A 24,531-nucleotide genomic window follows, 5' to 3' on the forward strand; every position below is an offset into this window, starting at 1 on the left:
GCGCGAGAGAGAGCGCGATAGAGAGAGAGAGCAAGTGAGAGAGCACGCACGAGGGCGCGCGAGAGAGAGCGCGCGAGAGAGAGCGCGCACGAGAGCGCGAGAGAGCACGAGAGAGCGCGAGAGCGACAGAGCGCGCGAGAGCGAGATAGAGAGCTCAAGAGAGAGCGCAAGAGCGAGAGCGAGAGAACGCGAGAGAGTGAGAGAAAGAGCGAGAGAGCGCAAGAGCGAGAGAGAGCGAGAAGGGCAAGAGAGAGCACGAGAGAGTGCGAGAGCGAGAGAGAGCGCGAGAGAGTGTGAGAAAGAGTGAGAGAGTGCGAGAGCGAGAAGGGCAAGAGAGAGCACGAGAGAGCGCGCGAGAGAGTGCGTGGGAGAGCGCGATAGCGAGAGAGAGAGAGCAAGTGAGAGAGTGCGCGAGAGAGAGCGCGAGAGAGCGCGATAGCGAGAGAGTGCGCGAGAGAGAGCGAGAGAGAGCAAGTGAGAGAGCGTGAGAGAGAGCGCGCACGAGAGAGCACGAGAGAGCGCAAGAGCAAGAAAGAGCGCGAGAGCAAGAAAGAGCGCGAGAGCAAGAAAGAGCGCGAGAGCAAGAAAGAGCGCGCGAGAGCGAGAGAGCTCAAGAGAGAGCGCAAAAGCGCGAGAGAGTGCGAGAGCGAGAGAGTGCGAGAGCGAGAGAGTGCGAGAGCGAGAGAGTGCGAGAGCGCAATAGCGAGAGAGAGCGCGATAGCGAGAGAGAGCGCGATAGCGAGAGAGAGCGCGATAGCGAGAGAGAGCGGGCGCGAGAAAGCGCGAGAGAGCACGAGAGAGCGAGAGCAAGAAAGAGCGAGAGAGCGCGAGAGCGACAGAGCGCGCGAGAGCGAGAGAGAGAGAGCTGAAGAGAGAGCGCAAGAGCTCAAGAGAGAGCGAGAGAGAGAGAGAGCGCGATAGCGAGAGAGAGCGCGATAGCGAGAGAGAGCGCGATAGCGAGAGAGAGCGCGAGAGCGAGAGAGAGAGAGCTCAAGAGAGAGCGCAAGAGCTCAAGAGAGAGCGAGAGAGAGAGAGAGCGCGATAGCGAGAGAGAGCGCGAGAGCGAGAGAGAGCACGATAGCGAGAGAGAGCGCGAGAGCGAGAGAGAGCGCGAGAGCGAGAGAGAGCGGGCGCGAGAAAGCGCGAGAGAGCACGATAGAGCACGAGTGAGCGCGAGAGAGCGAGAGCAAGAAAGAGCGAGAGAGCGCGAGAGAGCGAGAGCAAGAAAGAGCGAGAGAGCGCGAGAGCGACAGAGTGCGCGAGAGCGAGAGAGAGAGCTGAAGAGAGAGCGCAAGAGCTCAAGAGAGAGCGAGAGAGAGAGAGCACGATAGCGAGAGAGAGCGCGATAGCGAGGGAGAGCGCGATAGCGAGAGAGAGCGCGAGAGCGAGCGCAAGAAAGAGCTCAAGAGAGAGCGCGATAGCGAGAGAGAGCGCGAGAGCGAGAGAGCGCGAGAGCGAGAGAGAGCGCGAGAGAGAGCGCGAGAGCGAGAGAGAGCGCGAGAGCGAGAGAGAGCGCGAGAGCGAGAGAGAGCGCGAGAGCGAGAGAGAGCGCGAGAGAGAGCGCGAGAGCGAGAGAGAGCGCGAGAGCGAGAGAGAGCGCGAGAGCGAGAGAGAGCGCGAGAACGAGAGAGAGCGCGAGAGCGAGAGAGAGCGCGAGAGCGAGAGAGAGCGCGATAGCGAGACAGCGCAATAGCGAGAGAGAGAGAGAGCGCGAGAGCGAAAGCACGATAGCGACAGAGAGCACGACAGCGAGAGAGAGCGCGATAGCGAGAGAGAGCACGATAGCGAGAGAGAGCGCGAGAGCAAGAGAGAGCGCGATAGCGAGAGAGGGCGCGATAGCGAGAGAGAGCACGATAGCAAGAGAGCGCGATAGCGAGAGAGAGCGCGAGAGCGTGAGAGAGCGAGAGAGTGCGAGAGCAAGAGAGAGCGCGATAGCGAGAGAGCGCGAGAGCGAGAGAGCACGATAGCGAGAGAGAGCGCGATAGCGAGAGAGAGCGCGAGAGCGAGCGCAAGAGCGAGAGAGAGAGCGAGAGAGAGCGCGAGAGCGAGAGAGCGCGAGAGCGAGAGCGAGAGCGAGCGCGAGAGCGAGAGAGAGCGCGAGAGAGAGAGAGAGAGAGAGCGCGAGAGCGAGAGTGAGCGCGAGAGCGAGAGAGAGAGAGCTTTACTCTGTATCTAACCCCGTGTTGTCCCTGTCCTGGGAGTGTTTGATGGGGACAGGGAAGAGGGAGCTTTACTCTGTATCTAACACCGTGCCGTACCTGTCCTGGGAGTGTTTGATGGGGCAGTGTAGAGGGAGCTTTACTCTGTATCTCACGCCGTGCTGTTCCTGTCCTGGGAGTGTTTGATGGGGACAGTGTAAAGGGAGCTTTACTCTGTATCTAACACCGTGCTACCCCTGTCCTCGGAGTGTTTGAAGGGGGACAGTGTAGAGGGAGCTTTACTCTGTATCTAACCCCATGCCGTACCTGTCCTGGGAGTGTTTGATGGGGGCAGTGTCGAGGGAGCTTTACTCTGTATCTCACCCCGTGCTGTCCCTGTCCTGGGAGTGTTTGATGGGGACTGTGTAGAGGGAGCTTTACTCTGTATCTAGCCCCGTGCTGTACCTGTCCTGGGAGTGTTTGATGGGGGACAGTGTAGAGGAAGCTTTACTCTGTATCTAACCCCGTGCTGTACCTGTCCTGGGAGTGTTTGATGGGGACAGTGTAGAGGGAGCTTTACTCTGTATCTAACGCCGTGCTGTACCTGTCCTGGGAGTGTTTGATGGGGACAGTGTAGATGGAGCTTTACTCTGGATCTAACCCTGTGCTGTACCTGTCCTGGGAGTGTTTGATGGGGACAGTGTAGAGGGAGCTTTACTCTGTATCTAACCCCGTGCTGTCCCTGTCCTGGGAGTGTTTGATGGGGTGGAGATGCCGGCGTTGGACTGGGGTAAACACAGTCAGAAGTTTAACAACACCAGGTTAAAGTCCAACAGGTTTATTTGGTAGCAAAAGCCACACAAGCTTTCGGAGCTCTAAGCCCCTTCTTCAGGTGAGTGGGAATTCTGTTCACAAACAGAGCTTATAAAGACACAGCATGTTTGATGGGGACAGTGTAGAGGGAGCTTTACTCTGTATCTAACCCCGTGCTGTACCTGTCCTGGGAGTGTTTGAAGGGGGACAGTGTAGAGGGAGCTTTACTCTGTATCTAACCCCGTGCTGTACCTGTCCTGGGAGTGTTTGATGGGGACAGTGTAGAGGGAGCTTTACTCTGTATCTAACCCCGTGCTGTACCTGTCCTGGGAGTGTTTGAAGGGGGACAGTGTAGAGGGAGCTTTACTCTGTATCTAACCCCGTGCTGTACCTGTCCTGGGAGTGTTTGATGGGGACAGTGTAGAGGAAGCTTTACTCTGTATCTAACGCCGTGCTGCACCTGTCCTGGGAGTGTTTGATGGGATACCGTGTAGAGGGCGCTTTACTCTGTATCTAACCCCGTGCTGTACCTGTCCTGGGAGTGTTTGATGGGGACAGTGTAGAGGGAGCTTTACTCTGTATCTAACCCCGTGCTGTACCTGTCCTGGGAGTGTTTGATGGGGACAGTGTAGAGGGAGCTTTACTCTGTATCTAACCCCGTGCTGTACCTGTCCTGGGAGTGTTTGATGGGGACAGTGTAGAGGGAACTTTACTCAGTGTCGAACCCCGTGCCGTCCCTGTCTTGAGAGTATTTGATGGGGACAGTGTAGAGGCAGCTTTACTCTGTATCGAACCCCGTGCTGTACCTGTCCTGGGAGTGTTTGATCGGGACAGTGTAGAGGGAGCTTTAGTCTGTATCTAACCCCGTGCTGTACCTGTCCTGGGAGTGTTTGATGGGGGACAGTGTAGAGGGAGCTTTACTCTGTATCTAACCCCGTGCTGTACCTGTCCTGGGAGTGTTTGATGGGGACAGTGTAGAGGGAGCTTTACTCTGTATCTAACCCCGTGCTGTACCTGTCCTGGGAGTGTTTGATGGGGGCAGTGTAGAGGGAGCTTTACTCTGTATCTAACCCCGTGCTGTACCTGTCCTGGGAGTGTTTGATTGGGGACAGTGTAGAGGGAGCTTTACTCTGTAACTAACCCGTGCCGTACCTGTCCTGGGAGTGTTTGATGGGGACAGTGTAGAGGGAGCTTTACTCTGTATCTAACCCCGTGCTGTATCTATCCTGGGAGTGTTTGATGGGGACAGTGTAGAGGGAGCTTTACTCTGTACCTAACCCCGTGTTGTACCTGTCCTGGGAGTGTTTGATGGGGGACAGTGTAGAGGGAGCTTTACTCTGTATCTAACCCCGTGCTGTACCTGTCCTGGGAGTGTTTGATGGGGACAGTGTAGAGGGAGCTTTACTCTGTATCTAACCCCGTGCTGTACCTGTCCTGGGTGTGTTTGATGGGGACAGTGGAGACGGAGCTTTACTCTGTATCTAACCCCGTGCTGTACCTGTCCTGGGAGTGTTTGATGGGGGACAGTGTAGAGGAAGCTTTACTCTGTATCTAACCCCGTGCTGTCCCTGTCCTGGGAGCGTTTGATGGGGACAGTGTAGAGGGAGCTTTACTCTGTATCTAACCCCGTGCTGTACCTGTCCTGGGAGTGTCTGATGGGGGACAGTGTAGAGGGAGCTTTACTCTGTATCTAACCTCATGCTATACCTGTCCTGGGAGTGTTTGATGGGGGACAGTGTAGAGGGAGCTTTACTCTGTATCTAACCTCATGCTATACCTGTCCTCTGAGTGTTTGAAGGGGGACTGTGTAGAGGGAGCTTTACTCTGTATCTAACCTCATGCTATACCTGTCCTGGGAGTGTTTGATGGGGGACAGTGTAGAGGGAGCTTTACTCTGTATCTAACCCCGTGCTGTATCTATCCTGGGAGTGTTTGATGGGGGACAGTGTAGAGGGAGCTTTACTCTGTATCTAACCCCGTGCTGTATCTATCCTGGGAGTGTTTGATGGGGGACAGTGTAGAGGGAGCTTTACTCTGTATCTAACCCCGTGCTGTATCTATCCTGGGTGTGTTTGATGGGGACAGTGTAGAGGGAGCTTTACTCTGTATCTAACCCCGTGCTGTACCTGCCCTGGGAGTGTTTGATGGGGGACAGTGTAGAGGGAGCTTTACTCTGTATCTAACCCCGTGCTGTATCTATCCTGGGAGTGTTTGATGGGGGGACAGTGTAGAGGGAGCTTTACTCTGTATCTAACCCCGTGCTGTACCTGTCCTGGGGGTGTTTGATGGGGACAGTGTAGAGGGAGCTTTACTCTGTATCTAACGCCGTGCTGTACCTGTCCTGGGAGTGTTTGATGGGGGGACAGTGTAGAGGGAGCTTTACTCTGTATCTAACCCCGTGCTGTCCCTGTCCTGGGAGTGTTTGATGGGGTGGAGATGCCGGCGTTGGACTGGGGTGAACACAGTAAGAAGTTTAACAACACCAGGTTAAAGTCCAACAGGTTTATTTGGTAGCAAAAGCCACACAAGCTTTCGGAGCTCTAAGCCCCTTCTTCAGGTGAGTGGGAATTCTGTTCACAAACAGAGCTTATAAAGACACAGCATGTTTGATGGGGACAGTGTAGAGGGAGCTTTACTCTGTATCTAACCCTGTGCTGTACCTGTCCTGGGAGTGTTTGATGGGGACAGTGTAGAGGGAGCTTTACTCTGTATCTAACCCCGTGCTGTACCTGTCCTGGGAGTGTTTGATGGGGACAGTGTAGAGGGAGCTTTACTCTGTATCTAACCCCATGCTGTACCTGTCCTGGGAGCGTTTGATGGGGGCAGTGTCGAGGGAGCTTTACTCTGTATCTCACCCTGTGCTGCACCTTTCCTGGGAGTGTTTGATGGGGACAGTGCAGAGGGAGCTTTACTCTGTATCTCACGCCGTGCTGTACCTGTCCTGGGAGTGTTTGATGGGGACAGTGTAGAGGAAGCTTTACTCTGTATCTAACCCCGTGCTGTACCTGTCCTGGGTGTGTTTGATGGGGACAGTGCAGAGGGAGCTTTACTCTGTATCTAACCCCGTGCTGTACCTGTCCTGGGAGTGTTTGATGGGGGCCGTGTCGAGGGAGCTTTACTCTGTATCTAACCCCGTGCTGTCCCTGTCCTGGGAGTGTTTGATGGGGACAGTGTAGAGGAAGCTTTACTCTGTATCTAGCCCCGTGCTGTACCTGTCCTGGGAGTGTTTGATGGGGACAGTGTAGAGGGAGCTTTACTCTGTATCTAACCCCGTGCTGTACCTGTCCTGGGAGTGTTTGATGGGGGCAGTGTCGAGGGAGCTTTACTCTGTATCTAACCCCGTGCTGTCCCTGTCCTGGGAGTGTTTGATGGGGACAATGTAGAGGGAGCTTTACTCTGTATCTAACCCCGTGCTGTACCCGTCCAGGGAGGGTTTGATGGTGACAGAACAGAGGGAGCTATACTCTGGATCAAACCCCGTGCTACCCCTGTCCTGGGAGTGTTTGATGGGGACAGTGTCGAGGGAACTTTACTCTGTATCGAACCCCGTGCTGTACCTGTCCTGGGAGTGTTTGATCGGGACAGTGTAGAGGGAGCTTTAGTCTGTATCTAACCCCGTGCTGTACCTGTCCTCGGAGTGTTTGATGGGGACAGTGTAGAGGGACCTTTACTCTGTATCTAACCCCGTGCTGTACCTGTCCTGGGAGTGTTTGATGGGGCAGTGTAGAGGGAGCTTTACTCTGTATCTAACCCCGTGCTGTACCTGTCCTGGGAGTGTTTGATGGGGACAGTGTAGAGGGAGCTTTACTCTGTATCTAACCCCGTGCAGTACCTGTCCTGGGAGTGTTTGATGGGGGCAGTGTCGAGGGAGCTTTACTCTGTATCTAACCCCGTGCTGTCCCTGTCCTGGGAGTGTTTGATGGGGACAGTGTCGAGGGAGCTTTACTCTGTATCTAACCCCGTGTTGTACCTGTCCTGGGAGTGTTTGATGGGGACAGTGTAGAGGGAGCTTTACTCTGTATCTAACCCCGTGCTGTACCTGTCCTGGGAGTGTTTGATGGGGACAGTGTAGAGGGAGCTTTACTCTGTATCTAACCCCGTGCTGTACCTGTCCTTGGAGTGTTTGATGGGGACAGTACAGCGGGAGCTTTACTCTGTATCTAACCCCGTGCTACCCCTGTCCTCTGAGTGTTTGAAGGGGGACTGTGTAGAGGGAGCTTTACTCTGTATCTAACCCCATGCTGTACCTGTCCTGGGAGTGTTTGATCGGGACAGTGTCGAGGGAGCTTTACTCTGTATCTCACCCCGTGCTGTCCCTGTCCTGGGAGTGTCTGATGGGGGACAGTGTAGAGGGAGCTTTACTCTGTATCTAACCTCATGCTATACCTGTCCTGGGAGTGTTTGATGGGGGACAGTGTAGAGGGAGCTTTACTCTGTATCTAACCCCGTGCTGTACCTGTCCTGGGAGTGTTTGATGGGGGACAGTGTAGAGGGAGCTTTACTCTGTATCTAACCCCGTGCTGTACCTGTCCTGGGAGTGTTTGATGGGGACAGTGTAGAGGGAGCTTTACTCTGTATCTAACCCCGTGTTGTACCTGTCCTGGGAGTGTTTGATGGGGGACAGTGTCGAGGCAGCTTTACTCTGTATCGAACCCCGTGCTGTACCTGTCCTGGGAGTGTTTGATCGGGACAGTGTAGAGGGAGCTTTAGTCTGTATCTAACCCCGTGCTGTACCTGTCCTGGGAGTGTTTGATGGGGGACAGTGTAGAGGGAGCTTTACTCTGTATCTAACCCCGTGCTGTACCTGTCCTGGGAGTGTTTGATGGGGACAGTGTAGAGGGAGCTTTACTCTGTATCTAACCCCGTGCTGTACCTGTCCTGGGAGTGTTTGATGGGGGCAGTGTAGAGGGAGCTTTACTCTGTATCTAACCCCGTGCTGTACCTGTCCTGGGAGTGTTTGATGGGGACAGTGTAGAGGGAGCTTTACTCTGTAACTAACCCGTGCCGTACCTGTCCTGGGAGTGTTTGATGGGGACAGTGTAGAGGGAGCTTTACTCTGTATCTAACCCCGTGCTGTATCTATCCTGGGAGTGTTTGATGGGGACAGTGTAGAGGGAGCTTTACTCTGTACCTAACCCCGTGTTGTACCTGTCCTGGGAGTGTTTGATGGGGGACAGTGTAGAGGGAGCTTTACTCTGTATCTAACCCCGTGCTGTACCTGTCCTGGGAGTGTTTGATGGGGACAGTGTAGAGGGAGCTTTACTCTGTATCTAACCCCGTGCTGTACCTGTCCTGGGTGTGTTTGATGGGGACAGTGGAGACGGAGCTTTACTCTGTATCTAACCCCGTGCTGTACCTGTCCTGGGAGTGTTTGATGGGGGACAGTGTAGAGGAAGCTTTACTCTGTATCTAACCCCGTGCTGTCCCTGTCCTGGGAGCGTTTGATGGGGACAGTGTAGAGGGAGCTTTACTCTGTATCTAACCCCGTGCTGTACCTGTCCTGGGAGTGTCTGATGGGGGACAGTGTAGAGGGAGCTTTACTCTGTATCTAACCTCATGCTATACCTGTCCTGGGAGTGTTTGATGGGGGACAGTGTAGAGGGAGCTTTACTCTGTATCTAACCTCATGCTATACCTGTCCTCTGAGTGTTTGAAGGGGGACTGTGTAGAGGGAGCTTTACTCTGTATCTAACCTCATGCTATACCTGTCCTGGGAATGTTTGATGGGGGACAGTGTAGAGGGAGCTTTACTCTGTATCTAACCCCGTGCTGTATCTATCCTGGGAGTGTTTGATGGGGGACAGTGTAGAGGGAGCTTTACTCTGTATCTAACCCCGTGCTGTATCTATCCTGGGAGTGTTTGATGGGGGACAGTGTAGAGGGAGCTTTACTCTGTATCTAACCCCGTGCTGTATCTATCCTGGGTGTGTTTGATGGGGACAGTGTAGAGGGAGCTTTACTCTGTATCTAACCCCGTGCTGTACCTGCCCTGGGAGTGTTTGATGGGGGACAGTGTAGAGGGAGCTTTACTCTGTATCTAACCCCGTGCTGTATCTATCCTGGGAGTGTTTGATGGGGGGACAGTGTAGAGGGAGCTTTACTCTGTATCTAACCCCGTGCTGTACCTGTCCTGGGGGTGTTTGATGGGGACAGTGTAGAGGGAGCTTTACTCTGTATCTAACGCCGTGCTGTACCTGTCCTGGGAGTGTTTGATGGGGGGACAGTGTAGAGGGAGCTTTACTCTGTATCTAACCCCGTGCTGTCCCTGTCCTGGGAGTGTTTGATGGGGTGGAGATGCCGGCGTTGGACTGGGGTGAACACAGTAAGAAGTTTAACAACACCAGGTTAAAGTCCAACAGGTTTATTTGGTAGCAAAAGCCACACAAGCTTTCGGAGCTCTAAGCCCCTTCTTCAGGTGAGTGGGAATTCTGTTCACAAACAGAGCTTATAAAGACACAGCATGTTTGATGGGGACAGTGTAGAGGGAGCTTTACTCTGTATCTAACCCTGTGCTGTACCTGTCCTGGGAGTGTTTGATGGGGACAGTGTAGAGGGAGCTTTACTCTGTATCTAACCCCGTGCTGTACCTGTCCTGGGAGTGTTTGATGGGGACAGTGTAGAGGGAGCTTTACTCTGTATCTAACCCCATGCTGTACCTGTCCTGGGAGCGTTTGATGGGGGCAGTGTCGAGGGAGCTTTACTCTGTATCTCACCCTGTGCTGCACCTTTCCTGGGAGTGTTTGATGGGGCCAGTGCAGAGGGAGCTTTACTCTGTATCTCACGCCGTGCTGTACCTGTCCTGGGAGTGTTTGATGGGGACAGTGTAGAGGAAGCTTTACTCTGTATCTAACCCCGTGCTGTACCTGTCCTGGGTGTGTTTGATGGGGACAGTGCAGAGGGAGCTTTACTCTGTATCTAACCCCGTGCTGTACCTGTCCTGGGAGTGTTTGATGGGGGCCGTGTCGAGGGAGCTTTACTCTGTATCTAACCCCGTGCTGTCCCTGTCCTGGGAGTGTTTGATGGGGACAGTGTAGAGGAAGCTTTACTCTGTATCTAGCCCCGTGCTGTACCTGTCCTGGGAGTGTTTGATGGGGACAGTGTAGAGGGAGCTTTACTCTGTATCTAACCCCGTGCTGTACCTGTCCTGGGAGTGTTTGATGGGGGCAGTGTCGAGGGAGCTTTACTCTGTATCTAACCCCGTGCTGTCCCTGTCCTGGGAGTGTTTGATGGGGACAATGTAGAGGGAGCTTTACTCTGTATCTAACCCCGTGCTGTACCCGTCCAGGGAGGGTTTGATGGTGACAGAACAGAGGGAGCTATACTCTGGATCAAACCCCGTGCTACCCCTGTCCTGGGAGTGTTTGATGGGGACAGTGTCGAGGGAACTTTACTCTGTATCGAACCCCGTGCTGTACCTGTCCTGGGAGTGTTTGATCGGGACAGTGTAGAGGGAGCTTTAGTCTGTATCTAACCCCGTGCTGTACCTGTCCTCGGAGTGTTTGATGGGGACAGTGTAGAGGGACCTTTACTCTGTATCTAACCCCGTGCTGTACCTGTCCTGGGAGTGTTTGATGGGGCAGTGTAGAGGGAGCTTTACTCTGTATCTAACCCCGTGCTGTACCTGTCCTGGGAGTGTTTGATGGGGACAGTGTAGAGGGAGCTTTACTCTGTATCTAACCCCGTGCAGTACCTGTCCTGGGAGTGTTTGATGGGGGCAGTGTCGAGGGAGCTTTACTCTGTATCTAACCCCGTGCTGTCCCTGTCCTGGGAGTGTTTGATGGGGACAGTGTCGAGGGAGCTTTACTCTGTATCTAACCCCGTGTTGTACCTGTCCTGGGAGTGTTTGATGGGGACAGTGTAGAGGGAGCTTTACTCTGTATCTAACCCCGTGCTGTACCTGTCCTGGGAGTGTTTGATGGGGACAGTGTAGAGGGAGCTTTACTCTGTATCTAACCCCGTGCTGTACCTGTCCTTGGAGTGTTTGATGGGGACAGTACAGCGGGAGCTTTACTCTGTATCTAACCCCGTGCTACCCCTGTCCTCTGAGTGTTTGAAGGGGGACTGTGTAGAGGGAGCTTTACTCTGTATCTAACCCCATGCTGTACCTGTCCTGGGAGTGTTTGATCGGGACAGTGTCGAGGGAGCTTTACTCTGTATCTCACCCCGTGCTGGCCCTGTCCTGGGAGTGTCTGATGGGGGACAGTGTAGAGGGAGCTTTACTCTGTATCTAACCTCATGCTATACCTGTCCTGGGAGTGTTTGATGGGGGACAGTGTAGAGGGAGCTTTACTCTGTATCTAACCCCGTGCTGTACCTGTCCTGGGAGTGTTTGATGGGGGACAGTGTAGAGGGAGCTTTACTCTGTATCTAACCCCGTGCTGTACCTGTCCTGGGAGTGTTTGATGGGGACAGTGTAGAGGGAGCTTTACTCTGTATCTAACCCCGTGTTGTACCTGTCCTGGGAGTGTTTGATGGGGGACAGTGTAGAGGCAGCTTTACTCTGTATCGAACCCCGTGCTGTACCTGTCCTGGGAGTGTTTGATCGGGACAGTGTAGAGGGAGCTTTAGTCTGTATCTAACCCCGTGCTGTACCTGTCCTGGGAGTGTTTGATGGGGGACAGTGTAGAGGGAGCTTTACTCTGTATCTAACCCCGTGCTGTACCTGTCCTGGGAGTGTTTGATGGGGACAGTGTAGAGGGAGCTTTACTCTGTATCTAACCCCGTGCTGTACCTGTCCTGGGAGTGTTTGATGGGGGCAGTGTAGAGGGAGCTTTACTCTGTATCTAACCCCGTGCTGTACCTGTCCTGGGAGTGTTTGATGGGTCAGTGTAGAGGGAGCTTTACTCTGTAACTAACCCGTGCCGTACCTGTCCTGGGAGTGTTTGATGGGGACAGTGTAGAGGGAGCTTTACTCTGTATCTAACCCCGTGCTGTATCTATCCTGGGAGTGTTTGATGGGGACAGTGTAGAGGGAGCTTTACTCTGTACCTAACCCCGTGTTGTACCTGTCCTGGGAGTGTTTGATGGGGGACAGTGTAGAGGGAGCTTTACTCTGTATCTAACCCCGTGCTGTACCTGTCCTGGGAGTGTTTGATGGGGACAGTGTAGAGGGAGCTTTACTCTGTATCTAACGCCGTGCTGTACCTGTCCTGGGTGTGTTTGATGGGGACAGTGGAGACGGAGCTTTACTCTGTATCTAACCCCGTGCTGTACCTGTCCTGGGAGTGTTTGATGGGGGACAGTGTAGAGGAAGCTTTACTCTGTATCTAACCCCGTGCTGTCCCTGTCCTGGGAGCGTTTGATGGGGACAGTGTAGAGGGAGCTTTACTCTGTATCTAACCCCGTGCTGTACCTGTCCTGGGAGTGTCTGATGGGGGACAGTGTAGAGGGAGCTTTACTCTGTATCTAACCTCATGCTATACCTGTCCTGGGAGTGTTTGATGGGGGACAGTGTAGAGGGAGCTTTACTCTGTATCTAACCTCATGCTATACCTGTCCTCTGAGTGTTTGAAGGGGGACTGTGTAGAGGGAGCTTTACTCTGTATCTAACCTCATGCTATACCTGTCCTGGGAGTGTTTGATGGGGGACAGTGTAGAGGGAGCTTTACTCTGTATCTAACCCCGTGCTGTATCTATCCTGGGAGTGTTTGATGGGGGACAGTGTAGAGGGAGCTTTACTCTGTATCTAACCCCGTGCTGTATCTATCCTGGGAGTGTTTGATGGGGGACAGTGTAGAGGGAGCTTTACTCTGTATCTAACCCCGTGCTGTATCTATCCTGGGTGTGTTTGATGGGGACAGTGTAGAGGGAGCTTTACTCTGTATCTAACCCCGTGCTGTACCTGCCTTGGGAGTGTTTGATGGGGGACAGTGTAGAGGGAGCTTTACTCTGTATCTAACCCCGTGCTGTATCTATCCTGGGAGTGTTTGATGGGGGGACAGTGTAGAGGGAGCTTTACTCTGTATCTAACCCCGTGCTGTACCTGTCCTGGGGGTGTTTGATGGGGACAGTGTAGAGGGAGCTTTACTCTGTATCTAACCCCGTGCTGTCCCTGTCCTGGGAGTGTTTGATGGGGTGGAGATGCCGGCGTTGGACTGGGGTGAACACAGTAAGAAGTTTAACAACACCAGGTTAAAGTCCAACAGGTTTATTTGGTAGCAAAAGCCACACAAGCTTTCGGAGCTCTAAGCCCCTTCTTCAGGTGAGTGGGAATTCTGTTCACAAACAGAGCTTATAAAGACACAGCATGTTTGATGGGGACAGTGTAGAGGGAGCTTTACTCTGTATCTAACCCTGTGCTGTACCTGTCCTGGGAGTGTTTGATGGGGACAGTGTAGAGGGAGCTTTACTCTGTATCTAACCCCGTGCTGTACCTGTCCTGGGAGTGTTTGATGGGGACAGTGTAGAGGGAGCTTTACTCTGTATCTAACCCCATGCTGTACCTGTCCTGGGAGCGTTTGATGGGGGCAGTGTCGAGGGAGCTTTACTCTGTATCTCACCCTGTGCTGCACCTTTCCTGGGAGTGTTTGATGGGGACAGTGCAGAGGGAGCTTTACTCTGTATCTCACGCCGTGCTGTACCTGTCCTGGGAGTGTTTGATGGGGACAGTGTAGAGGAAGCTTTACTCTGTATCTAACCCCGTGCTGTACCTGTCCTGGGTGTGTTTGATGGGGACAGTGCAGAGGGAGCTTTACTCTGTATCTAACCCCGTGCTGTACCTGTCCTGGGAGTGTTTGATGGGGGCCGTGTCGAGGGAGCTTTACTCTGTATCTAACCCCGTGCTGTCCCTGTCCTGGGAGTGTTTGATGGGGACAGTGTAGAGGAAGCTTTACTCTGTATCTAGCCCCGTGCTGTACCTGTCCTGGGAGTGTTTGATGGGGACAGTGTAGAGGGAGCTTTACTCTGTATCTAACCCCGTGCTGTACCTGTCCTGGGAGTGTTTGATGGGGGCAGTGTCGAGGGAGCTTTACTCTGTATCTAACCCCGTGCTGTCCCTGTCCTGGGAGTGTTTGATGGGGACAATGTAGAGGGAGCTTTACTCTGTATCTAACCCCGTGCTGTACCCGTCCAGGGAGGGTTTGATGGTGACAGAACAGAGGGAGCTATACTCTGGATCAAACCCCGTGCTACCCCTGTCCTGGGAGTGTTTGATGGGGACAGTGTCGAGGGAACTTTACTCTGTATCGAACCCCGTGCTGTACCTGTCCTGGGAGTGTTTGATCGGGACAGTGTAGAGGGAGCTTTAGTCTGTATCTAACCCCGTGCTGTACCTGTCCTCGGAGTGTTTGATGGGGACAGTGTAGAGGGACCTTTACTCTGTATCTAACCCCGTGCTGTACCTGTCCTGGGAGTGTTTGATGGGGCAGTGTAGAGGGAGCTTTACTCTGTATCTAACCCCGTGCTGTACCTGTCCTGGGAGTGTTTGATGGGGACAGTGTAGAGGGAGCTTTACTCTGTATCTAACCCCATGCAGTACCTGTCCTGGGAGTGTTTGATGGGGGCAGTGTCGAGGGAGCTTTACTCTGTATCTAACCCCGTGCTGTCCCTGTCCTGGGAGTGTTTGATGGGGACAGTGTCGAGGGAGCTTTACTCTGTATCTAACCCCGTCTTGTACCTGTCCTGGGAGTGTTTGATGGGGACAGTGTAGAGGGAGCTTTACTCTGTATCTAACCCCGTGCTGTACCTGTCCTGGGAGTGTTTGATGGGGACAGTGAAGAGGGAGCTTTACTCTGTATCTAACCCCGTGCTGTACCTGTCCTTGGAGTGTTTGATGGGGACAGTACAGCGGGAGCTTTACTCTGTATCTAACCCCGTGCTACCCCTGTCCTCTGAGTGTTTGAAGGGGGACTGTGTAGAGGGAGCTTTACTCTGTATCTAACCCCATGCTGTACCTGTCCTGGGAGTGTTTGATCGGGACAGTGTCGAGGGAGCTTTACTCTGTATCTCACCCCGTGCTGTCCCTGTCCTGGGAGTGTCTGATGGGGGACAGTGTAGAGGGAGCTTTACTCTGTATCTAACCTCATGCTATACCTGTCCTGGGAGTGTTTGATGGGGGACAGTGTAGAGGGAGCTTTACTCTGTATCTAACCCCGTGCTGTACCTGTCCTGGGAGTGTTTGATGGGGGACAGTGTAGAGGGAGCTTTACTCTGTATCTAACCCCGTGCTGTACCTGTCCTGGGAGTGTTTGATGGGGACAGTGTAGAGGGAGCTTTACTCTGTATCTAACCCCGTGTTGTACCTGTCCTGGGAGTGTTTGATGGGGGACAGTGTAGAGGCAGCTTTACTCTGTATCGAACCCCGTGCTGTACCTGTCCTGGGAGTGTTTGATCGGGACAGTGTAGAGGGAGCTTTAGTCTGTATCTAACCCCGTGCTGTACCTGTCCTGGGAGTGTTTGATGGGGGACAGTGTAGAGGGAGCTTTACTCTGTATCTAACCCCGTGCTGTACCTGTCCTGGGAGTGTTTGATGGGGACAGTGTAGAGGGAGCTTTACTCTGTATCTAACCCCGTGCTGTACCTGTCCTGGGAGTGTTTGATGGGGGCAGTGTAGAGGGAGCTTTACTCTGTATCTAACCCCGTGCTGTACCTGTCCTGGGAGTGTTTGATGGGGACAGTGTAGAGGGAGCTTTACTCTGTAACTAACCCGTGCCGTACCTGTCCTGGGAGTGTTTGATGGGGACAGTGTAGAGGGAGCTTTACTCTGTATCTAACCCCGTGCTGTATCTATCCTGGGAGTGTTTGATGGGGACAGTGTAGAGGGAGCTTTACTCTGTACCTAACCCCGTGTTGTACCTGTCCTGGGAGTGTTTGATGGGGGACAGTGTAGAGGGAGCTTTACTCTGTATCTAACCCCGTGCTGTACCTGTCCTGGGAGTGTTTGATGGGGACAGTGTAGAGGGAGCTTTACTCTGTATCTAACCCCGTGCTGTACCTGTCCTGGGTGTGTTTGATGGGGACAGTGGAGACGGAGCTTTACTCTGTATCTAACCCCGTGCTGTACCTGTCCTGGGAGTGTTTGATGGGGGACAGTGTAGAGGAAGCTTTACTCTGTATCTAACCCCGTGCTGTCCCTGTCCTGGGAGCGTTTGATGGGGACAGTGTAGAGGGAGCTTTACTCTGTATCTAACCCCGTGCTGTACCTGTCCTGGGAGTGTCTGATGGGGGACAGTGTAGAGGGAGCTTTACTCTGTATCTAACCTCATGCTATACCTGTCCTGGGAGTGTTTGATGGGGGACAGTGTAGAGGGAGCTTTACTCTGTATCTAACCTCATGCTATACCTGTCCTCTGAGTGTTTGAAGGGGGACTGTGTAGAGGGAGCTTTACTCTGTATCTAACCTCATGCTATACCTGTCCTGGGAGTGTTTGATGGGGGACAGTGTAGAGGGAGCTTTACTCTGTATCTAACCCCGTGCTGTATCTATCCTGGGAGTGTTTGATGGGGGACAGTGTAGAGGGAGCTTTACTCTGTATCTAACCCCGTGCTGTATCTATCCTGGGAGTGTTTGATGGGGGACAGTGTAGAGGGAGCTTTACTCTGTATCTAACCCCGTGCTGTATCTATCCTGGGTGTGTTTGATGGGGACAGTGTAGAGGGAGCTTTACTCTGTATCTAACCCCGTGCTGTACCTGCCCTGGGAGTGTTTGATGGGGGACAGTGTAGAGGGAGCTTTACTCTGTATCTAACCCCGTGCTGTATCTATCCTGGGAGTGTTTGATGGGGGGACAGTGTAGAGGGAGCTTTACTCTGTATCTAACCCCGTGCTGTACCTGTCCTGGGGGTGTTTGATGGGGACAGTGTAGAGGGAGCTTTACTCTGTATCTAACGCCGTGCTGTACCTGTCCTGGGAGTGTTTGATGGGGGGACAGTGTAGAGGGAGCTTTACTCTGTATCTAACCCCGTGCTGTCCCTGTCCTGGGAGTGTTTGATGGGGTGGAGATGCCGGCGTTGGACTGGGGTGAACACAGTAAGAAGTTTAACAACACCAGGTTAAAGTCCAACAGGTTTATTTGGTAGCAAAAGCCACACAAGCTTTCGGAGCTCTAAGCCCCTTCTTCAGGTGAGTGGGAATTCTGTTCACAAACAGAGCTTATAAAGACACAGCATGTTTGATGGGGACAGTGTAGAGGGAGCTTTACTCTGTATCTAACCCTGTGCTGTACCTGTCCTGGGAGTGTTTGATGGGGACAGTGTAGAGGGAGCTTTACTCTGTATCTAACCCCGTGCTGTACCTGTCCTGGGAGTGTTTGATGGGGACAGTGTAGAGGGAGCTTTACTCTGTATCTAACCCCATGCTGTACCTGTCCTGGGAGCGTTTGATGGGGGCAGTGTCGAGGGAGCTTTACTCTGTATCTCACCCTGTGCTGCACCTTTCCTGGGAGTGTTTGATGGGGACAGTGCAGAGGGAGCTTTACTCTGTATCTCACGCCGTGCTGTACCTGTCCTGGGAGTGTTTGATGGGGACAGTGTAGAGGAAGCTTTACTCTGTATCTAACCCCGTGCTGTACCTGTCCTGGGTGTGTTTGATGGGGACAGTGCAGAGGGAGCTTTACTCTGTATCTAACCCCGTGCTGTACCTGTCCTGGGAGTGTTTGATGGGGGCCGTGTCGAGGGAGCTTTACTCTGTATCTAACCCCGTGCTGTCCCTGTCCTGGGAGTGTTTGATGGGGACAGTGTAGAGGAAGCTTTACTCTGTATCTAGCCCCGTGCTGTACCTGTCCTGGGAGTGTTTGATGGGGACAGTGTAGAGGGAGCTTTACTCTGTATCTAACCCCGTGCTGTACCTGTCCTGGGAGTGTTTGATGGGGGCAGTGTCGAGGGAGCTTTACTCTGTATCTAACCCCGTGCTGTCCCTGTCCTGGGAGTGTTTGATGGGGACAATGTAGAGGGAGCTTTACTCTGTATCTAACCCCGTGCTGTACCCGTCCAGGGAGGGTTTGATGGTGACAGAACAGAGGGAGCTATACTCTGGATCAAACCCCGTGCTACCCCTGTCCTGGGAGTGTTTGATGGGGACAGTGTCGAGGGAACTTTACTCTGTATCGAACCCCGTGCTGTACCTGTCCTGGGAGTGTTTGATCGGGACAGTGTAGAGGGAGCTTTAGTCTGTATCTAACCCCGTGCTGTACCTGTCCTCGGAGTGTTTGATGGGGACAGTGTAGAGGGACCTTTACTCTGTATCTAACCCCGTGCTGTACCTGTCCTGGGAGTGTTTGATGGGGCAGTGTAGAGGGAGCTTTACTCTGTATCTAACCCCGTGCTGTACCTGTCCTGGGAGTGTTTGATGGGGACAGTGTAGAGGGAGCTTTACTCTGTATCTAACCCCGTGCAGTACCTGTCCTGGGAGTGTTTGATGGGGGCAGTGTCGAGGGAGCTTTACTCTGTATCTAACCCCGTGCTGTCCCTGTCCTGGGAGTGTTTGATGGGGACAGTGTCGAGGGAGCTTTACTCTGTATCTAACCCCGTGTTGTACCTGTCCTGGGAGTGTTTGATGGGGACAGTGTAGAGGGAGCTTTACTCTGTATCTAACCCCGTGCTGTACCTGTCCTGGGAGTGTTTGATGGGGACAGTGTAGAGGGAGCTTTACTCTGTATCTAACCCCGTGCTGTACCTGTCCTTGGAGTGTTTGATGGGGACAGTACAGCGGGAGCTTTACTCTGTATCTAACCCCGTGCTACCCCTGTCCTCTGAGTGTTTGAAGGGGGACTGTGTAGAGGGAGCTTTACTCTGTATCTAACCCCATGCTGTACCTGTCCTGGGAGTGTTTGATCGGGACAGTGTCGAGGGAGCTTTACTCTGTATCTCACCCCGTGCTGTCCCTGTCCTGGGAGTGTCTGATGGGGGACAGTGTAGAGGGAGCTTTACTCTGTATCTAACCTCATGCTATACCTGTCCTGGGAGTGTTTGATGGGGGACAGTGTAGAGGGAGCTTTACTCTGTATCTAACCCCGTGCTGTACCTGTCCTGGGAGTGTTTGATGGGGGCAGTGTCGAGGGAGCTTTACTCTGTATCTAACCCCGTGCTGTCCCTGTCCTGGGAGTGTTTGATGGGGACAATGTAGAGGGAGCTTTACTCTGTATCTAACCCCGTGCTGTACCCGTCCAGGGAGGGTTTGATGGTGACAGAACAGAGGGAGCTATACTCTGGATCAAACCCCGTGCTACCCCTGTCCTGGGAGTGTTTGATGGGGACAGTGGAGACGGAGCTTTACTCTGTATCTAACCCCGTGCTGTACCTGTCCTGGGAGTGTTTGATGGGGGACAGTGTAGAGGAAGCTTTACTCTGTATCTAACCCCGTGCTGTCCCTGTCCTGGGAGCGTTTGATGGGGACAGTGTAGAGGGAGCTTTACTCTGTATCTAACCCCGTGCTGTACCTGTCCTGGGAGTGTCTGATGGGGGACAGTGTAGAGGGAGCTTTACTCTGTATCTAACCTCATGCTATACCTGTCCTGGGAGTGTTTGATGGGGGACAGTGTAGAGGGAGCTTTACTCTGTATCTAACCTCATGCTATACCTGTCCTCTGAGTGTTTGAAGGGGGACTGTGTAGAGGGAGCTTTACTCTGTATCTAACCTCATGCTATACCTGTCCTGGGAGTGTTTGATGGGGGACAGTGTAGAGGGAGCTTTACTCTGTATCTAACCCCGTGCTGTATCTATCCTGGGAGTGTTTGATGGGGGACAGTGTAGAGGGAGCTTTACTCTGTATCTAACCCCGTGCTGTATCTATCCTGGGAGTGTTTGATGGGGGACAGTGTAGAGGGAGCTTTACTCTGTATCTAACCCCGTGCTGTATCTATCCTGGGTGTGTTTGATGGGGACAGTGTAGAGGGAGCTTTACTCTGTATCTAACCCCGTGCTGTACCTGCCTTGGGAGTGTTTGATGGGGGACAGTGTAGAGGGAGCTTTACTCTGTATCTAACCCCGTGCTGTATCTATCCTGGGAGTGTTTGATGGGGGGACAGTGTAGAGGGAGCTTTACTCTGTATCTAACCCCGTGCTGTACCTGTCCTGGGGGTGTTTGATGGGGACAGTGTAGAGGGAGCTTTACTCTGTATCTAACGCCGTGCTGTACCTGTCCTGGGAGTGTTTGATGGGGGGACAGTGTAGAGGGAGCTTTACTCTGTATCTAACCCCGTGCTGTCCCTGTCCTGGGAGTGTTTGATGGGGTGGAGATGCCGGCGTTGGACTGGGGTGAACACAGTAAGAAGTTTAACAACACCAGGTTAAAGTCCAACAGGTTTATTTGGTAGCAAAAGCCACACAAGCTTTCGGAGCTCTAAGCCCCTTCTTCAGGTGAGTGGGAATTCTGTTCACAAACAGAGCTTATAAAGACACAGCATGTTTGATGGGGACAGTGTAGAGGGAGCTTTACTCTGTATCTAACCCTGTGCTGTACCTGTCCTGGGAGTGTTTGATGGGGACAGTGTAGAGGGAGCTTTACTCTGTATCTAACCCCGTGCTGTACCTGTCCTGGGAGTGTTTGATGGGGACAGTGTAGAGGGAGCTTTACTCTGTATCTAACCCCATGCTGTACCTGTCCTGGGAGCGTTTGATGGGGGCAGTGTCGAGGGAGCTTTACTCTGTATCTCACCCTGTGCTGCACCTTTCCTGGGAGTGTTTGATGGGGACAGTGCAGAGGGAGCTTTACTCTGTATCTCACGCCGTGCTGTACCTGTCCTGGGAGTGTTTGATGGGGACAGTGTAGAGGAAGCTTTACTCTGTATCTAACCCCGTGCTGTACCTGTCCTGGGTGTGTTTGATGGGGACAGTGCAGAGGGAGCTTTACTCTGTATCTAACCCCGTGCTGTACCTGTCCTGGGAGTGTTTGATGGGGGCCGTGTCGAGGGAGCTTTACTCTGTATCTAACCCCGTGCTGTCCCTGTCCTGGGAGTGTTTGATGGGGACAGTGTAGAGGAAGCTTTACTCTGTATCTAGCCCCGTGCTGTACCTGTCCTGGGAGTGTTTGATGGGGACAGTGTAGAGGGAGCTTTACTCTGTATCTAACCCCGTGCTGTACCTGTCCTGGGAGTGTTTGATGGGGGCAGTGTCGAGGGAGCTTTACTCTGTATCTAACCCCGTGCTGTCCCTGTCCTGGGAGTGTTTGATGGGGACAATGTAGAGGGAGCTTTACTCTGTATCTAACCCCGTGCTGTACCCGTCCAGGGAGGGTTTGATGGTGACAGAACAGAGGGAGCTATACTCTGGATCAAACCCCGTGCTACCCCTGTCCTGGGAGTGTTTGATGGGGACAGTGTCGAGGGAACTTTACTCTGTATCGAACCCCGTGCTGTACCTGTCCTGGGAGTGTTTGATCGGGACAGTGTAGAGGGAGCTTTAGTCTGTATCTAACCCCGTGCTGTACCTGTCCTCGGAGTGTTTGATGGGGACAGTGTAGAGGGACCTTTACTCTGTATCTAACCCCGTGCTGTACCTGTCCTGGGAGTGTTTGATGGGGCAGTGTAGAGGGAGCTTTACTCTGTATCTAACCCCGTGCTGTACCTGTCCTGGGAGTGTTTGATGGGGACAGTGTAGAGGGAGCTTTACTCTGTATCTAACCCCGTGCAGTACCTGTCCTGGGAGTGTTTGATGGGGGCAGTGTCGAGGGAGCTTTACTCTGTATCTAACCCCGTGCTGTCCCTGTCCTGGGAGTGTTTGATGGGGACAGTGTCGAGGGAGCTTTACTCTGTATCTAACCCCGTCTTGTACCTGTCCTGGGAGTGTTTGATGGGGACAGTGTAGAGGGAGCTTTACTCTGTATCTAACCCCGTGCTGTACCTGTCCTGGGAGTGTTTGATGGGGACAGTGAAGAGGGAGCTTTACTCTGTATCTAACCCCGTGCTGTACCTGTCCTTGGAGTGTTTGATGGGGACAGTACAGCGGGAGCTTTACTCTGTATCTAACCCCGTGCTACCCCTGTTCTCTGAGTGTTTGAAGGGGGACTGTGTAGAGGGAGCTTTACTCTGTATCTAACCCCATGCTGTACCTGTCCTGGGAGTGTTTGATCGGGACAGTGTCGAGGGAGCTTTACTCTGTATCTCACCCCGTGCTGTCCCTGTCCTGGGAGTGTCTGATGGGGGACAGTGTAGAGGGAGCTTTACTCTGTATCTAACCTCATGCTATACCTGTCCTGGGAGTGTTTGATGGGGGACAGTGTAGAGGGAGCTTTACTCTGTATCTAACCCCGTGCTGTACCTGTCCTGGGAGTGTTTGATGGGGGACAGTGTAGAGGGAGCTTTACTCTGTATCTAACCCCGTGCTGTACCTGTCCTGGGAGTGTTTGATGGGGACAGTGTAGAGGGAGCTTTACTCTGTATCTAACCCCGTGTTGTACCTGTCCTGGGAGTGTTTGATGGGGGACAGTGTAGAGGCAGCTTTACTCTGTATCGAACCCCGTGCTGTACCTGTCCTGGGAGTGTTTGATCGGGACAGTGTAGAGGGAGCTTTAGTCTGTATCTAACCCCGTGCTGTACCTGTCCTGGGAGTGTTTGATGGGGGACAGTGTAGAGGGAGCTTTACTCTGTATCTAACCCCGTGCTGTACCTGTCCTGGGAGTGTTTGATGGGGACAGTGTAGAGGGAGCTTTACTCTGTATCTAACCCCGTGCTGTACCTGTCCTGGGAGTGTTTGATGGGGGCAGTGTAGAGGGAGCTTTACTCTGTATCTAACCCCGTGCTGTACCTGTCCTGGGAGTGTTTGATGGGGACAGTGTAGAGGGAGCTTTACTCTGTAACTAACCCGTGCCGTACCTGTCCTGGGAGTGTTTGATGGGGACAGTGTAGAGGGAGCTTTACTCTGTATCTAACCCCGTGCTGTATCTATCCTGGGAGTGTTTGATGGGGACAGTGTAGAGGGAGCTTTACTCTGTACCTAACCCCGTGTTGTACCTGTCCTGCGAGTGTTTGATGGGGGACAGTGTAGAGGGAGCTTTACTCTGTATCTAACCCCGTGCTGTACCTGTCCTGGGAGTGTTTGATGGGGACAGTGTAGAGGGAGCTTTACTCTGTATCTAACCCCGTGCTGTCCCTGTCCTGGGAGCGTTTGATGGGGACAGTGTAGAGGGAGCTTTACTCTGTATCTAACCCCGTGCTGTACCTGTCCTGGGAGTGTCTGATGGGGGACAGTGTAGAGGGAGCTTTACTCTGTATCTAACCTCATGCTATACCTGTCCTGGGAGTGTTTGATGGGGGACAGTGTAGAGGGAGCTTTACTCTGTATCTAACCTCATGCTATACCTGTCCTCTGAGTGTTTGAAGGGGGACTGTGTAGAGGGAGCTTTACTCTGTATCTAACCTCATGCTATACCTGTCCTGGGAGTGTTTGATGGGGGACAGTGTAGAGGGAGCTTTACTCTGTATCTAACCCCGTGCTGTATCTATCCTGGGAGTGTTTGATGGGGGACAGTGTAGAGGGAGCTTTACTCTGTATCTAACCCCGTGCTGTATCTATCCTGGGAGTGTTTGATGGGGGACAGTGTAGAGGGAGCTTTACTCTGTATCTAACCCCGTGCTGTATCTATCCTGGGTGTGTTTGATGGGGACAGTGTAGAGGGAGCTTTACTCTGTATCTAACCCCGTGCTGTACCTGCCCTGGGAGTGTTTGATGGGGGACAGTGTAGAGGGAGCTTTACTCTGTATCTAACCCCGTGCTGTATCTATCCTGGGAGTGTTTGATGGGGGGACAGTGTAGAGGGAGCTTTACTCTGTATCTAACCCCGTGCTGTACCTGTCCTGGGGGTGTTTGATGGGGACAGTGTAGAGGGAGCTTTACTCTGTATCTAACGCCGTGCTGTACCTGTCCTGGGAGTGTTTGATGGGGGGACAGTGTAGAGGGAGCTTTACTCTGTATCTAACCCCGTGCTGTCCCTGTCCTGGGAGTGTTTGATGGGGTGGAGATGCCGGCGTTGGACTGGGGTGAACACAGTAAGAAGTTTAACAACACCAGGTTAAAGTCCAACAGGTTTATTTGGTAGCAAAAGCCACACAAGCTTTCGGAGCTCTAAGCCCCTTCTTCAGGTGAGTGGGAATTCTGTTCACAAACAGAGCTTATAAAGACACAGCATGTTTGATGGGGACAGTGTAGAGGGAGCTTTACTCTGTATCTAACCCTGTGCTGTACCTGTCCTGGGAGTGTTTGATGGGGACAGTGTAGAGGGAGCTTTACTCTGTATCTAACCCCGTGCTGTACCTGTCCTGGGAGTGTTTGATGGGGACAGTGTAGAGGGAGCTTTACTCTGTATCTAACCCCATGCTGTACCTGTCCTGGGAGCGTTTGATGGGGGCAGTGTCGAGGGAGCTTTACTCTGTATCTCACCCTGTGCTGCACCTTTCCTGGGAGTGTTTGATGGGGACAGTGCAGAGGGAGCTTTACTCTGTATCTCACGCCGTGCTGTACCTGTCCTGGGAGTGTTTGATGGGGACAGTGTAGAGGAAGCTTTACTCTGTATCTAACCCCGTGCTGTACCTGTCCTGGGTGTGTTTGATGGGGACAGTGCAGAGGGAGCTTTACTCTGTATCTAACCCCGTGCTGTACCTGTCCTGGGAGTGTTTGATGGGGGCCGTGTCGAGGGAGCTTTACTCTGTA

General features: G+C 53.0%; 1 protein-coding gene across 1 annotated transcript in view; it reads right to left on the reverse strand.

The window, feature by feature from the left end:
• The window catches only part of LOC144487832 (nuclear valosin-containing protein-like), a gene marked incomplete at its 3' end in the record, with an annotated part of 118,302 nt that overhangs the window by 67,438 nt on the left and 26,333 nt on the right, over window positions 1–24,531 (reverse strand). The gene's annotated exons all lie outside the window — the stretch shown is intronic.

This window comes from Mustelus asterias, unplaced genomic scaffold, assembly GCF_964213995.1.
Source record: "Mustelus asterias unplaced genomic scaffold, sMusAst1.hap1.1 HAP1_SCAFFOLD_1071, whole genome shotgun sequence".
Taxonomy (NCBI): Eukaryota; Metazoa; Chordata; class Chondrichthyes; order Carcharhiniformes; family Triakidae; genus Mustelus; species Mustelus asterias.